At 36.2% G+C, this 14,155-nt stretch overlaps 1 non-coding gene across 1 annotated transcript; it reads right to left on the reverse strand.

Moving 5' to 3' along the window:
- Positions 1 to 8,201: 8,201 nt before the first annotated feature.
- LOC130964664 (small nucleolar RNA R71) lies at positions 8,202 to 8,305 on the reverse strand. Its single transcript, XR_009080749.1, has one exon. It is a non-coding gene; the product is annotated as a small nucleolar RNA R71 (small nucleolar RNA).
- Between the last annotated feature and the right edge of the window lie 5,850 nt (positions 8,306 to 14,155).

Genomic DNA, 14,155 nt, shown 5'->3' on the forward strand with positions numbered 1-14,155 from the left:
AACATGATGAATGTGATGATCCCTGACACTCATCATCATTCTCACCTATGAATGCGTGACTGACAACCACTTTCGTTCTACCTTAGACCGGGCGCATATCTCTTGGATTCCTTAATCAGAATCTTCGTGGTATAAGCTAGAATTGATGGCGGCATTCATGGGAATCCGGAAAGTCTAACCTTGTCTGTGGTATTCCGAGTAGGATTCTGGGATTGAATGACTATGACGAGCTTCAAACTCGCAATTGCTGGGCATGATGACAAACGCAAAAGAATCAACGGATTCTATTCCAACATGATCGAGAACCGACAGATGATTAGCCGTGCTGTGACAGAGCATTTGGACCATTTTCACTGAGAGGATGGGATGTAGCCATTGACAACGGTGATGCCCTACATACAGCATGCCATAGAAAGGAGTGACAAAGATTGGATAAAAGCAGTAGGAAAGCAGAGATTCAGAAGGAACACAGCATCTCCATGCACCTATCTGAAATTCCCACCATTGAATTATATGAGTAACTATTTTCTATTTATTTATTATTATTATTCGAAAATCCAATAATCTCTTAATATAGTTGAATCCACCTGACTGGGATTTACAAGATGACCATAGCTTGCTTCATACCAACAATCTCTGTGGGATCGACCCTTACTCACGTAAGGTATTACTTGGGCGACCCAGTACACTTGCTGGTTAGTTGTGCGGAGTTGTGACAAAGTGTGATTTATGTTTAAGAGCACCAAGTCTTTGGAGCCATTGTTGATGATCACAATTTAGTTCACCAGATACCATGCACATTAGAGGGTACTTGTACCAAGAAAGCTCTATGTGATCTTGGAGCAAGTATCAACCTAATACCTACATCCACTATAAAAAAGCTTGGTTTGACTGAAGAAGTCAAACCAACCTAGATATGTCTTCAACTTGCTGATGGCTCCATTAAATACCCATCAGGGATTGAATGACTGTGACGAGCTTCAAATTCACAAGAGTTGGGCGTAGCGACAGACGCAAAAGAATCAATGGATCCTATTCCTGCATGAGTGAGAACTGACAAATGATTAGCCGTGCGGTGACAGCGCACCTGGACCATTTTCATTGAGCAGACGGATGGTAGCCATTGACAATGGTGATCCATGCAAAGCGTCTCCAACGCAGCCCTTAAGCACACTTCCTCGGGCCACGCTTTTAAGCTTCATTTTGGTTCGTGAAAAGAGCATATTGCATGCTACATTTGGTGCTTAATTTGATTATTCAATGACACAACAATTGTTCCTCAAGCCCACTTATTGAAGCACAACTATCACAATAATTGACAAGGCTCATGACTTAATAGAAGCAAGAAAGATCACTAGGATAGTTAGTTTGAAATTGTATTTGGTTGTAATTTGAATTTCATTTGAATTTGTAATTTAGAATATGTTATAAATAGAGGATGAGAAGATCTTGTCTAGAGACTTCTCCTTCCTATTTTTTTCACTTTTTTTTACTTTCTATTTTCGTTTTTTACTTCTTTTACATTTTGTAAGCTCTAAGTAGCTAATTTCCTTTTTATTGAAAAAAAAGCTCTATTAAATTGAATGGATCAAATGTAATTTACTTTTCGTCTTCAGTTCATATTTCATTTGCTTCTTTAGAAAGAGTCTTTATTCTTCATTCCAAGGATTCAAATCTCTTGGAAAAGAGTTTGAATCTAAATTGCATTTTATGATCACTTGAAAAAGTAGATTCATAAAACTATACCTGAGGTTCTTTCTCTCAATTCTTGTGATTTTGGATTTGGATTCATAATGTGACGTTTAATCAACTAACATATAGATTCATGAAATTGTATGGTACTAAATCAGAGAACAAGCTTTATCTCTTTTCATGAGCAATTAGATTAAGAAATTGACAATTGATCAAGTCAAGAGAAATTGAATTACCAAAGAATTTGGAATTCAATCACTTATAATTTGTCAAGAGATCAATAATTACATAATTGAATTGAGATGAATATTATTTAATCTAGAGAATTCAATATCTCTGTACCCCAATGATCCTCCCATTATCCTTTTCTATCCTTACTTTAAAATTACCTTAATTTGATGTTCATTTACATTATTTTTTTATATTCTTGCAATTTACTGTTCTTGTACTTTAAAGTTCCAGTAATTTACATTTATGTTATTTACTTTCAAGTCATTTATTGCTTTCTTTTACTTCTTGCTCAAGTCATTTATATTACATGCTTTTATTATCAATTGTTCAGTATCAAATCATGAATTGTCTAATTAGAATACTCAATCAATCATTGTTTACTTAATTTCTTAATTTTCGTGAGAATAATAAACTACTTATTGTGATATTATTTGATGTGATCTGATGCACTTACAAATAGGTGAAATTTTGTATTAATCATAGATTGTACAAAAATTATTTCATTTAGGATCTAACATAAAAATGATAGTCAATCCATTTATTTTTTTGGCATCACACATGCACGTCCCACCATTTATTTTTCTATCATCCTAATTATGTAGATAATTATTTTTTAATTTCACTTTTTTAGTAACAATAAAAGTAATAATGTTGTAAGTTAATTATGTTCATATTGATTAAATGATAGTGGTATATTATATTGCGTCTAAATAATATGTATTACTCAGTTAATTTATGTTGTTGATATGAGATAGTTAGTATATGTATATGTTATTAGAAATTTAGAATGATATTTTAGATATTTTTGAAGCTAAATTATATTTACTATTATAGAAGATTAAATTTGTATTTTTAAATTATGTTATTGTTGGTGGATATGACATTTAGGATATTTGGGGTGCGGTTGTAGATTTTTTTTCCTATTAGTATTTTTTGGATAATTAATTATTTCTTGTAATAATATTAGTTATACATTATTGAGAATTATATATTTTTATAATTTTATTAATTATATTAGTTTGTATGTGAATATAAATTAAAATTATTTTGGGGTAAAATTATTAATTCTACTTGTTATTAGTATGTGATAGGAATTAGAGTTTATTTTTTGGGTAATGTTACCGATAATATTAGCATGTAATAAAAGTTATAATTATATTTGTGGTAGTTTTTTTTAGTGTTATTAGTTGTTGTTAGAAATTAAAACCAATTATCTCGATAATTTTAATAATTAAATTAATAAAAATTATAATTATTTAGGATTTATAGATAATTTTATTAATTATTTTAGTTTGTATGTATGTATACATGTATTTTTGGGAAAATCTATTTATTAATTATTTGTTAGTATGTATTGTTATAAATTAGAATTAATTTTTTTAGTATTCTTAATTGTAAAATCAGTTATTATGGTAATTAAGTTAAAATTATTTTACTGATAATTTTTTTAATTATACTAGTTAAAATGGATGTTAAAAGAAATTATTTTTAATATTTGTCTATATTTTATAAGGTTAACAATTGTTGTCATGTGTGCACCTAGTTCCACTGGATGCATACAATTTCATTGTGGAAGCTCTTATTTAAGACATTAGTTTTTATCACGTTTCTCAAATTAACTGATCTAATGTCAACCGACTTTGGTAATAGTTTTAGTTGAAAGGTAAAACTCATTCACTTATATTTTTTATTTTCAAATCAGTGAATGCGCTGTTACATTGGAAGATGCGACTCTAATTCTAGATGATGCATATGGAGTTTTCTTGATTAGTATTAAAAATTTTGATTGGTCCACCAACCAGATAAAGTAATAGATCAACCGATATACTCACGTTCTTGCTAAATATCATATGCTTTTACAACATCTATTGGATATTTACAAGTAGGGTACTGCACGACATATGATAGTCACTTATACTTGTCTAACCTTGTGTTGTAAGAAAATCAAGAGGGCAATGTTATGATGAATCAGCCACCACCACCAGAGTCATAACCACTGTCACAACAATCCCCACATCCACCACCTCAGCAGTCTTCGATCCCATATATTCCTCATACGCATTCCACGTCACATTATACAACTTCATACCCCCTATATCAATAATATTGGAGTGTATTATACTTGAACACAGGGGACCCAACATCCTTCAGCTAACTGCTTGGATTCATGGCTCCAAATCCATGTCATTCATAATTGTGTGACCAAAGCGACACCCCCTCTCTATCCGGCGCACCTGAACGTATTGATTTTGGGAAGGAGGTCTCTGGATTCAAGGCTTTCATGCCCCATTCCCTCAGAAAATTCTAGAGGTAGAATGTTTGTTGATTCGAGCAAGAATGATGGGAGTCGAGAGGTTGTAAAAAGTGAAAACTTTTGTCGTATCCTAATGGATCTAATTGAGAAAAGCGTAAGGCGGGTTGATGGTGATGATAAGGACTACCTTGCAGAGGATAAGTGATGAGCGGATAATTTATACGCTTTTTGGCATTGTTTTTAGGTAGTTTTTAGTATGATTTAGCTACTTTTAGGGATGTTTTCATTAGTTTTTATGATAAATTCACATTTTTGGACTTTACTATGAGTTTGTGTGTTTTTCTATGATTTCAAGTAATTTCTGTCTGAAATTGAGGGACTTGAGCAAAACTCTGATAGGAGGCTGACAAAGGACTGCTAATGCTGTTGGAATCTGATCTCCCTACACTCAAAATGGATTTTCTGGAGCCATAGAAATCCAAATGGCGCGCTCTCAATGGCATTGGAAAGTAGACATCCAGAGCTTTCCAGCAATATATAATAGTCCATACTTTATTCGGGAATTGACGACGTAAACTGGCGCTCAACGCCAGTTCCATGTTGCTGTCTGGAGTAAAACGCCAGAAACACGTCACGACCCGGAGTTGAACGCCCAAAACACGTTACAACTTGGCGTTCAACTCCAATAAAAGCTTCAGCTCGTGGATAGACCAAGCTCAGCCCAAACATACACCAAGTGGGCCCCGAAAGTGGATTTATGCATCAATTACTTACTTCTGTAAACCCTAGTAGCTAGTTTATTATAAATAGAACTTTTTACTAGTGTATTAGAGATCTCTGGACGCCTAGTCCTTAGACCATGGGGGCTGGCCATTCGGCCATGCCTGAACCTTTCACTTATGTATTTTCAATGGTGGAGTTGCTACACACCATAGATTAAGGGTGTGGAGCTCTGCTGTACCTCAAGTTTTAATGCAATTACTACTGTTTCTATTCAATTCTCTTTATTCCTATTCTAAGATATTCGTTGCACTTCAACTTGATGAATGTGATGATCCATGACACTCATCATCATTCTCACCTATGAACGCGCGTGACTGACAACCACTTCCGTTCTACCTTAGACCGGGCGTATATCTCTAGGATTCCTTAATCAGAATCTTCGTGGTATAAGCTAGAATTGATGGCGGCATTCATGGAAATCCGGAAAGTCTAACCTTGTCTGTGGTATTCCGAGTAGGATTCCGGGATTGAATGACTGTGACGAGTTTCAAACTCCTGAAGGCTGGGTGTTAGTGACAGACGCAAAAGAATCAAGGGATTCTATTCCAACCTGATTGAGAACCGACAGATGATTAGTCGTGCTGTGACAGAGCATTTGGACCTTTTTCACTGAGAGGATGGGATGTAGCCATTGACAACGGTGATGCCCTACATACAGCTTGCCATGGAAAGGAATGATGTAAGAAAACTGTAATTTGAGCAGTAGGAAAGCAGAGATTCAGAAGGAACACAGCATCTCCATACGCCTATTTGAAATTCCCACCATTAATTTACATAAGTATTTCTATCCTATGTTATTTATCTTTATTTCCTGTTTATTATTTATTATTATTCAAAAATCCATAATCAATTATAATCCGCTTGACTGAGATTTACAGGATGACCATAGCTTGCTTCATACCAACAATCTTTGTGGGATCGACCCTTACTCACGTAAGGTATTTCTTGGATGACCCAGTACACTTGCTGGTTAGTTGAACGGAGTTGTGACCACACATAGTTGTGAACCATGGTATTGGCATCATATTTTTGGCGCCATTACCAGGGAAAGAAAAAGCAATGAATTTTACAAAATACAATAACAAATGAATCACAATTTCGTCCATCATGTTTTTGGCACCGTTGCCGGGGATTGTTCGAGTATGGACAACTGACGGTTCATCTTGTTGCTCAGATTAGGTAATTTTCTTTTCAAAATTTTTTCAAAAAAAAAAAATCTTTTTCAAAATTTTCTTTTCTTTTTCGTTTTTCCAAAAATATTTTCGAAAAAAAATTAATAAAAATCCAAAAAAAATTCATAAAATCATAAAAATAAAAAATATTTTATGTTCCTTGTTTGAGTCTTGAGTCAATTTTTAAGTTTGGTGTCAATTGCATGTTTTAAAAATTTTTCTTGCAATTTTCGAAAATTCCATGCATTCATAGTGTTCTTCATGATCTTCAAGTTGTTCTTGACAAGTCTTCTTGTTTGATCTTGATGTGTTCTTGTTTTGTGTATTTTCTTGTTTTTCATATGCATTTTTTGTTTGTTAGAGTCCATGCATTAAAGATTTCTAAGTTTGGTGTCTTGCATGTTTTCTTTGCATAAAAAATTTTTCAAAAATATGTTCTTGATGTTCATCATGATCTTCAAAGTGTTCTTGGTGTTCATCTTGACATTCATAGTATTCTTGCATGCATCATGTGTTTTGATCCAAAATTTTTATGTTTTGGGTCATTTTTGTGTTTTTCTCTCTCATCATAAAAAAATTCTCAAAAATTAAAAAATATCTTTTCCTTATTTTTCTCATAATTTTCGAAAATTTGAGTTGACTTAGTCAAAAATTTTCAAAATTAGTTGTTTCTTACAAGTCAAGTCAAATTTTAAAAATCTCATCTTTTCAAAATCTTTTTCAAAAATCACATCTTTTCCAATTTTTCCTTTTTTTTCGAAAAATTCAAAAATCTTTTTCAAAATATTTTCATAATCTTTTTCTTATCTTTATATCTAATTTTTGAAAATTATGCTAACAATTAATGTGATTGATTCAAAAATTTGAAGTTTGTTACTTTCTTGTTAAGAAAGGTTCAATCTTTAAATTCTAGAATCTTATCTTGTAGTTTCTTGTTAGTAAAGTAATTAATTTTAATTTTAATAATTTAATCTTTTTCAAACATATCTTATCATATCTTTTATATCTTATCTTTTTTATCATATCCTTTTCAAAATTTTATCTTTTTCAAAAATTTGATTTCAAAATATCTTATCTAACTTCTTATTTTCTTATCTTTTCAAATTTGATTTTAATTTCTCTTTCAACTAACTATTTGACTTTTTGTTTGTTTCTTATTTTTTTCAAAACCACCTAACTACCTTTCCCTCTATAATTTTCGAAAATATCTCATCCCTTTTTCAAAAATTCTTCTTAGTTAATTAATTGTTTTAAATTTCAATTTTAACCATATCTTATCTTTAATTTTCAAAAATTACTAACTCCTTTTCAAAATTAATTTTCGAATTCTCCCTCTCTTTTCTTATTCTATTTAATTATTTATTTACTAACACTTCTCTTCACCTCTCTTCATCCAAAAATCCGAACTCACTTCTCCCCCTGTGTTTGGATTCTTCACTCTTCCTTCTTCTATTCTCTTCTTCTTTTACTAACATAAAGGAATCTCTATACTGTGACATAGAGGATTCCTCTTCTTTTCTTGTTTTCTTCTCTTTCATATGAGCAGGAGCAAGGAAAAAAGTACTCTTGTTGAAATTGATCCAGAACCTAAAAGGACTCTGAAGAGGAAACTAAGAGAAGCTAAACAATCCAGAAACAACCTTTCAGAAATTTTCGAACAAGAGAAGGAGATGGCAGCCGAACCCAACAACAATAATGCAAGGAGAATGCTTGGTGACTTCACAAAACCAACGTCCAAGTTTGATGGAAGAAGCATCTCCATTCCTGCCATTGGAACCAACAATTTTGAGCTTAAACCTCAACTAGTTGCTTTAATGCAACAGAACTGCAAGTTTTATGGACTTCCATCTGAAGATCCTTACCAGTTTTCAACTGAGTTCTTGCAGATTTGTGAGACTGTTAAGACAAATGGAGTAGATCCTGAAGTCTACAAGCTCATGCTTTTCCCTTTTGCTGTAAGAGACAGAGCTAGAATATGGTTGGACTCTCAACCTAAAGATAGCCTGGACTCCTGGGATAAGCTGGTCACGGCTTTCTTGGATAAATTCTTTCCTCCTCAAAAGCTGAGCAAGCTTAGAGTGGATGTTCAAACCTTCAAACAAAAGGATGGTGAATCCCTCTATGAAGCTTGGGAAAGATACAAGCAGCTGACCAAAAGGTGTCCATCTGACATGTTTTCAGAATGGACCATATTAGATATATTCTATGATGGTCTATCTGAATTTTCGAAAATGTCATTGGACCATTCTGCAGGTGGATCCATTCACCTAAAGAAAACACCTGCAGAAGCTCAAGAACTTGTTGACATGGTTGCAAACAACCAGTTCATGTACACATCTGAGAGGAATTCCGTGAATAATGGGACACCTCAGAGGAAGGGAGTTCTTGAAATTGATGCTCTGAATGCCATATTGGCTCAGAACAAAGTGTTGACTCAGCAAGTCAACATGATCTCTCAAAGTCTGAATGGATGGCAAAATGCATCCAACAGTACTAAAGAGGCAGCTTCTGAAGAAGCTTATGATCCTGAAAATCCTGCAATGGCAGAGGTTAATTACATGGGTGAACCTTATGGAAATACCTATAACTCATCATGGAGAAATCACCCAAATTTCTCTTGGAAGGATCAACAAAAGCCTCAACAAGGCTTTAATAATGGTGGACGCAACAGGCTGAGCAATAGCAAGCCTTTTCCATCATCTTCTCAGCAACAGACAAAGAATTCTGAACAAAGCTCTTCTAATTTAGCAAACTTAGTCTCTGATCTGTCAAAAGCCACTTTCAGTTTCATGAGTGAAACAAGATCCTCCATTAGAAATCTGGAGGTACAAGTGGGCCAGCTGAGTAAGAAAGTCATTGAAACTCCTCCCAGTACTCTCCCAAGCAATACAGAAGAGAATCCAAAAGGAGAGTGCAAGGCCATTGATGTGATCAATATGGCCGAATGCACAAGGGAGGAGAAGGACAAAAATTCTAGTGAGGAAGACCTCCTGGGACGTCTCTCAAGCAAGAAGGAGTTTCCTAGTATGGATCCAAAGGAATCTGAGGCTCATATAGAGACCATAGAGATTCCATTAAATCTCCTTCTGCCATTCATGAGCTCTGAAGAATATTCTTCCTCTGAAAAGGATGAAGATGTGACTAGAGAGCAAGTTGCTCAATATTTAGGAGCTATCATGAAGCTGAATGCCAAGTTGTTTGGTAATGAGACTTAGGAAAGTGAACCTCCCTTGCTCATTAGTGAACTAGACACTTGGATTCAGCAAATCTTACCTCAAAAGAGACAAGATCTTGGCAAGTTCTTAATACCTTATACCATAGGCACCATGACCTTTGAAAAAGCTCTATGTGATCTGGGGTCAGAGATAAATCTTATGCCACTCTCTGTAATGGAGAAGCTGGGGATCATTGAGGTACAACCTACCTTGTTCTCATTACAACTGGCAGACAAGTCATTGAGACAAGCTTATGGATTAGTAGAGGATGTGTTAGTAAAGGTTGAAGGCCTTTACATCCCTGCTGATTTCATAATCTTAGACACTAGGAAGGAAGAGGATGAGTGCATCATCCTTGGAAGACCTTTCCTAGCCACAGCAGGAGCTGTGATAGATGTCAACAGAGGTGAATTAGTCCTTCAATTGAATGGGGACTACCTTGTGTTTAAGGTACATGGCCATCCCTCTGTGACAAAAGAGAGTAAGCATGAAGAGTTTCTCTCAGTACAGAGTCAAGAAGAGCCCCCACAGTCAAACTCTAAGTTTGGTGTTGGGAGGCCATAACCAAACTCTAAGTTTGGTGTTACATCCCCACAACCAAACTCTAAGTTTGGTATTGGGACTATACAACATTGACCTGATCACCTTTGTGGCTCCATAAGGGGCCACTGTCAAGCTATTGACATTAAAGAAGCGCTTGTTGGGAGGCAACCCAATTTTTATTTATCTAATTTTATTTTATTGTTCTTTTGTGTTTTATTAGGTACATGATCATGTGGAGCCATGAAAAAAATATAAAAATTAAAAACAGAATCAAAAACAGCAGAAGAAAAATCACACCCTGGAGGGAGGACAGACTGGCGTTCAACGCCAGTAAGGAGCATCTGGCTGGCGTTCAACGCCAGCACAGAGCATGAATCTGGCGTTGAACGCCAGAAACAAGCAACATCCTGGCGTTTGAACGCCAGGAATGTGCCTTGAGGAAAGCTGGCGCTGAACGTCAGTAACAAGCATGGAACTGGTGTTCAACGCCAGAAACAAGCTACACATGGGCGTTGAACGCCCAGAATGTGCATCATCTCGGCGTTCAAACGCCAGAATGGTGTGCAAAGGCATTTTACATGCCTAATTGGTGCATGGATGTAAATCCTTGACATCTCAGGATCTGTGGACCCCACAGGATCATCTCAGGATCTGTGGACCCCACAGGATTCTCACCTAACATATTCCCACCTTACCTCTTAATCCTATAACACCCTTCCCCAAAACACACTTCCCAACAACTTCAATCTCTCTTCCCAATTACCCACTTCACCACTCACATCCATCAACTCTTCCCCATAAACCCCACCCACCTTCAAAATTCAAAAAAACTTTCCCACCCAAACCCACCCTAAATGACCAAAACTACACCCTCTCCCCTCCCTATATATACCCTTCCATTCTACTTCATTTTCACACAACACAACCCCCTCTTCTATACCTTGGCCGAATCCATCTCCCTCACTCTCCTCCATATTTTCTTCTTCTTCTTCTCTTCTTTCTTCTCTTGCTCGAGGGCGAGCAATATTTTAAGTTTGGTGTGGTCAAAGCATAATCTTTTTTTTTGTTTTCCATTACCATCAATGGCACCTAAGGCCGGAGAATCCTCTAGAAAAGGAAAAGGGAAGACAAAAGCTTCCATCTCCGAGTCATGGGAGATGGAAAGATTCATCTCCAAAAGCCATCAAGACCACTTCTATGATGTTGTGGCAAAGAAGATGGTGATCCCTGAGGTCCCTTTCAAACTCAAGAAAAATGAGTATCCGGAAATTCGACATGAAATCCGAAGAAGAGGTTGGGAAGTCCTAACCAACCCCATGCAACAAGTCAGAATCTTAATGGTTCAAGAGTTCTATGCCAATGCATGGATCACTAGGAACTATGATCAAAGTGTGAACCCGAGTCCAAAGAATTATCTCACAATGATTCGGGGGAAATACTTAAATTTTAGTCCGGAAAATGTGAGGTTGGCATTCCACTTGCCCATGATGCAAGGAGATGAACGCCCCTACACTAGAAGGGTCAACTTTAATCAAAGATTGGACCAAGTCCTCATGGACATATGTGCGTGTGGAAGGAGCTCAATGGAAAAGAGACTCCAAAGGCAAGCCAGTTCAACTGAGAAGACTGGACCTCAAGCCTGTAGCTAGAGGATAGTTGGAGTTCATTCAACGCTCCATCATTCCCACTAGCAACCGATCTGAAGTTACTGTGGATCGGGCCATCATGATTCATAGCATCATGATTGGAGAGGAAGTAGAAGTTCATGAAGTCATATCCAATGAAATCTACAAAATAGCCGATAAGTCCTCCACTATGGCAAGGCTAGCTTTTCCTCACCTTATTTGCCATCTATGTTACTTAGCTGGAGTTATCATAGAAGGAGACATCCTCATTGAAGAGGATAAGCCCATCACCAAGAAGAGGATGGAGCAAGCAAGAGAGACCCTCCACGGATCTCAAGAGATGCACGAGGAAGCTCATCATCAAGAAATCCCTGAGATACCTCAAGGGATGCACTTTCCTCCCAACAATTATTGGGAACAACTCAACACTTCCTTAGAAGATTTGAGCTACAATGTGGAACAATTAAGGGTGGAACATCATGAGCACTCTATCATTCTCCATGAAATAAGAGAAGATCAAAGAGCAATGAGGGAGGAGCAACAAAGGCAAGGAAGGGACATAGAAGAGCTTAAGGACATTGTTGGTCCTTCAAGAAGAAGACACCACTAAGGTGGATTCATTCCTTGTTCTTATTTCTTTCTGCTTTTCGGTTTTTATGTTGTGTTTATTTATGTTTTGTGTCTCTACTTCATGATCATTAGTGTGTAGTAACTATGTCCTAAAGTTATGAATAATTCCATTAATTCTTCACCTTTCTTAAATGAAAAATGTTTTTAATTCAAAAGAACAAGAAGTACATGAATTTTGAATTTATCCTTGAATTTAGTTTAATTATATTGATGTGGTGACAATACTTTTTGTTTTCTGAATGAATGCTTGAACAGTGCATATTTTTTATCTTGTTGTTTATGAATGTTAAAACTGTTGGCTCTTGAAAGAATGAAGAACAAAGAGAAATGTTATTGATGATCTGAAAAATCATGAATTTGATTCTTGAAGCAAGAAAAAGAAGAAGCTTGCGAAAAAAAAATAGAAAGAAAAAGAAAAAGCAAGCAGAAAAAGCCAATAGCCCTTAAAACCAAAAGGCAAGGGTAAAAAGGATCTAAGGCTTTGAGCATCAATGGATAGGAGGGTCCAAGGAATTAAAATCCAGGCCTAAGCGGCTAAATCAAGCTGTCCCTAACCATGTGCTTGTGGCATGCAGGTCCAAGTGAAAAGCTTGAGACTGAGTGGTTAAAGTCGTGATCCAAAGCAAAAGAGTGTGCTTAAGAGCTCTGGACACCACTAACTGGGGACTCTAGCAAAGCTGAGTCACAATCTGAAAAGGTTCACCCAGTCATGTGTCTGTGGCATTTATGTATCCGGTGGTAATACTGGAAAACAAAGTGCTTAGGGCCACGGCCAAGACTCATAAAAGTAGCTGTGTTCAAGAATCAACATACTTAACTAGGAGAATCAATAACATTATCCGAAATTCTAAGTTCCTAGAGAAGCCAATCATTCTGAACTTCAAAGGAAAAAGTGAGATGCCAAAATTGTTCAGAAGCAAAAAGCTACAAGTCCCGCTCATCTAATTAGAACTAATATTCATTGATATTTTGGGATTTATAGTATATTCTCTTCTTTTTATCCTAATTGATTTTCAGTTGCTTGGGGACAAGCAACAATTTAAGTTTGGTGTTGTGATGAGCGGATAATTTATACGCTTTTTGGCATTATTTTTAGGTAGTTTTTAGTATGATTTAGCTACTTTTAGGGATGTTTTCATTAGTTTTTATGATAAATTCACATTTCTGGACTTTACTATGAGTTTGTGTGTTTTTCTGTGATTTCAGGTAATTTCTGGCTGAAATTGAGGGACTTGAGCAAAACTCTGATAGGAGGCTGACAAAGGACTACTGATGCTGTTGGAATCTGACCTCCCTGCACTCAAAATGGATTTTCTAGAGCTACAGAACTTCAAATGGCACTCTCTTAACGAAGTTGGAAAGTAGACATCCAGAGCTTTCCAGCAATATATAATAGTCCATACTTTATCCGAGAATTGACGACGTAAACTGGCGCTCAACGCCAGTTCCATGTTGCTGTCTGGAGTAAAATGCCAGAAACACGTCACGACCTGGAGTTGAACGCCCAAAACACGTTACAACTTGGCGTTCAACTCCAATAAAAGCCTCAGCTCGTGGATAGACTAAGCTCAGCCCAAACATACACCAAGTGGTCCCCGGAAGTGGATTTATGCATCAATTACTTACTTCTGTAAACCCTAGTAGCTAGTTTATTATAAATAGAACTTTTTACTAGTGTATTAGAGATCTCTGGACGCCTAGTCCTTAGACCATGGGGGCTGGCCATTCGGCCATGCCTGAACCTTTCACTTATGTATTTTCAACGGTGGAGTTTCTACACACCATAGATTAAGGGTGTGGAGCTCTGCTGTACCTCAAGTTTTAATGCAATTACTACTGTTTCTATTCAATTCTCTTTATTCCTATTTTAAGATATTCGTTGCACTTCAACTTGATGAATGTGATGATCCATGACACTCATCATCATTCTCACCTATGAACGCGCGTGACTGACAACCACTTCCGTTCTACCTTAGACCGGGCGCATATCTCTTGGATTCCTTAATCAGA

This window comes from Arachis stenosperma, chromosome 2 (assembly GCF_014773155.1).
Source record: "Arachis stenosperma cultivar V10309 chromosome 2, arast.V10309.gnm1.PFL2, whole genome shotgun sequence".
Lineage (NCBI taxonomy): Eukaryota > Viridiplantae > Streptophyta > Magnoliopsida > Fabales > Fabaceae > Arachis > Arachis stenosperma.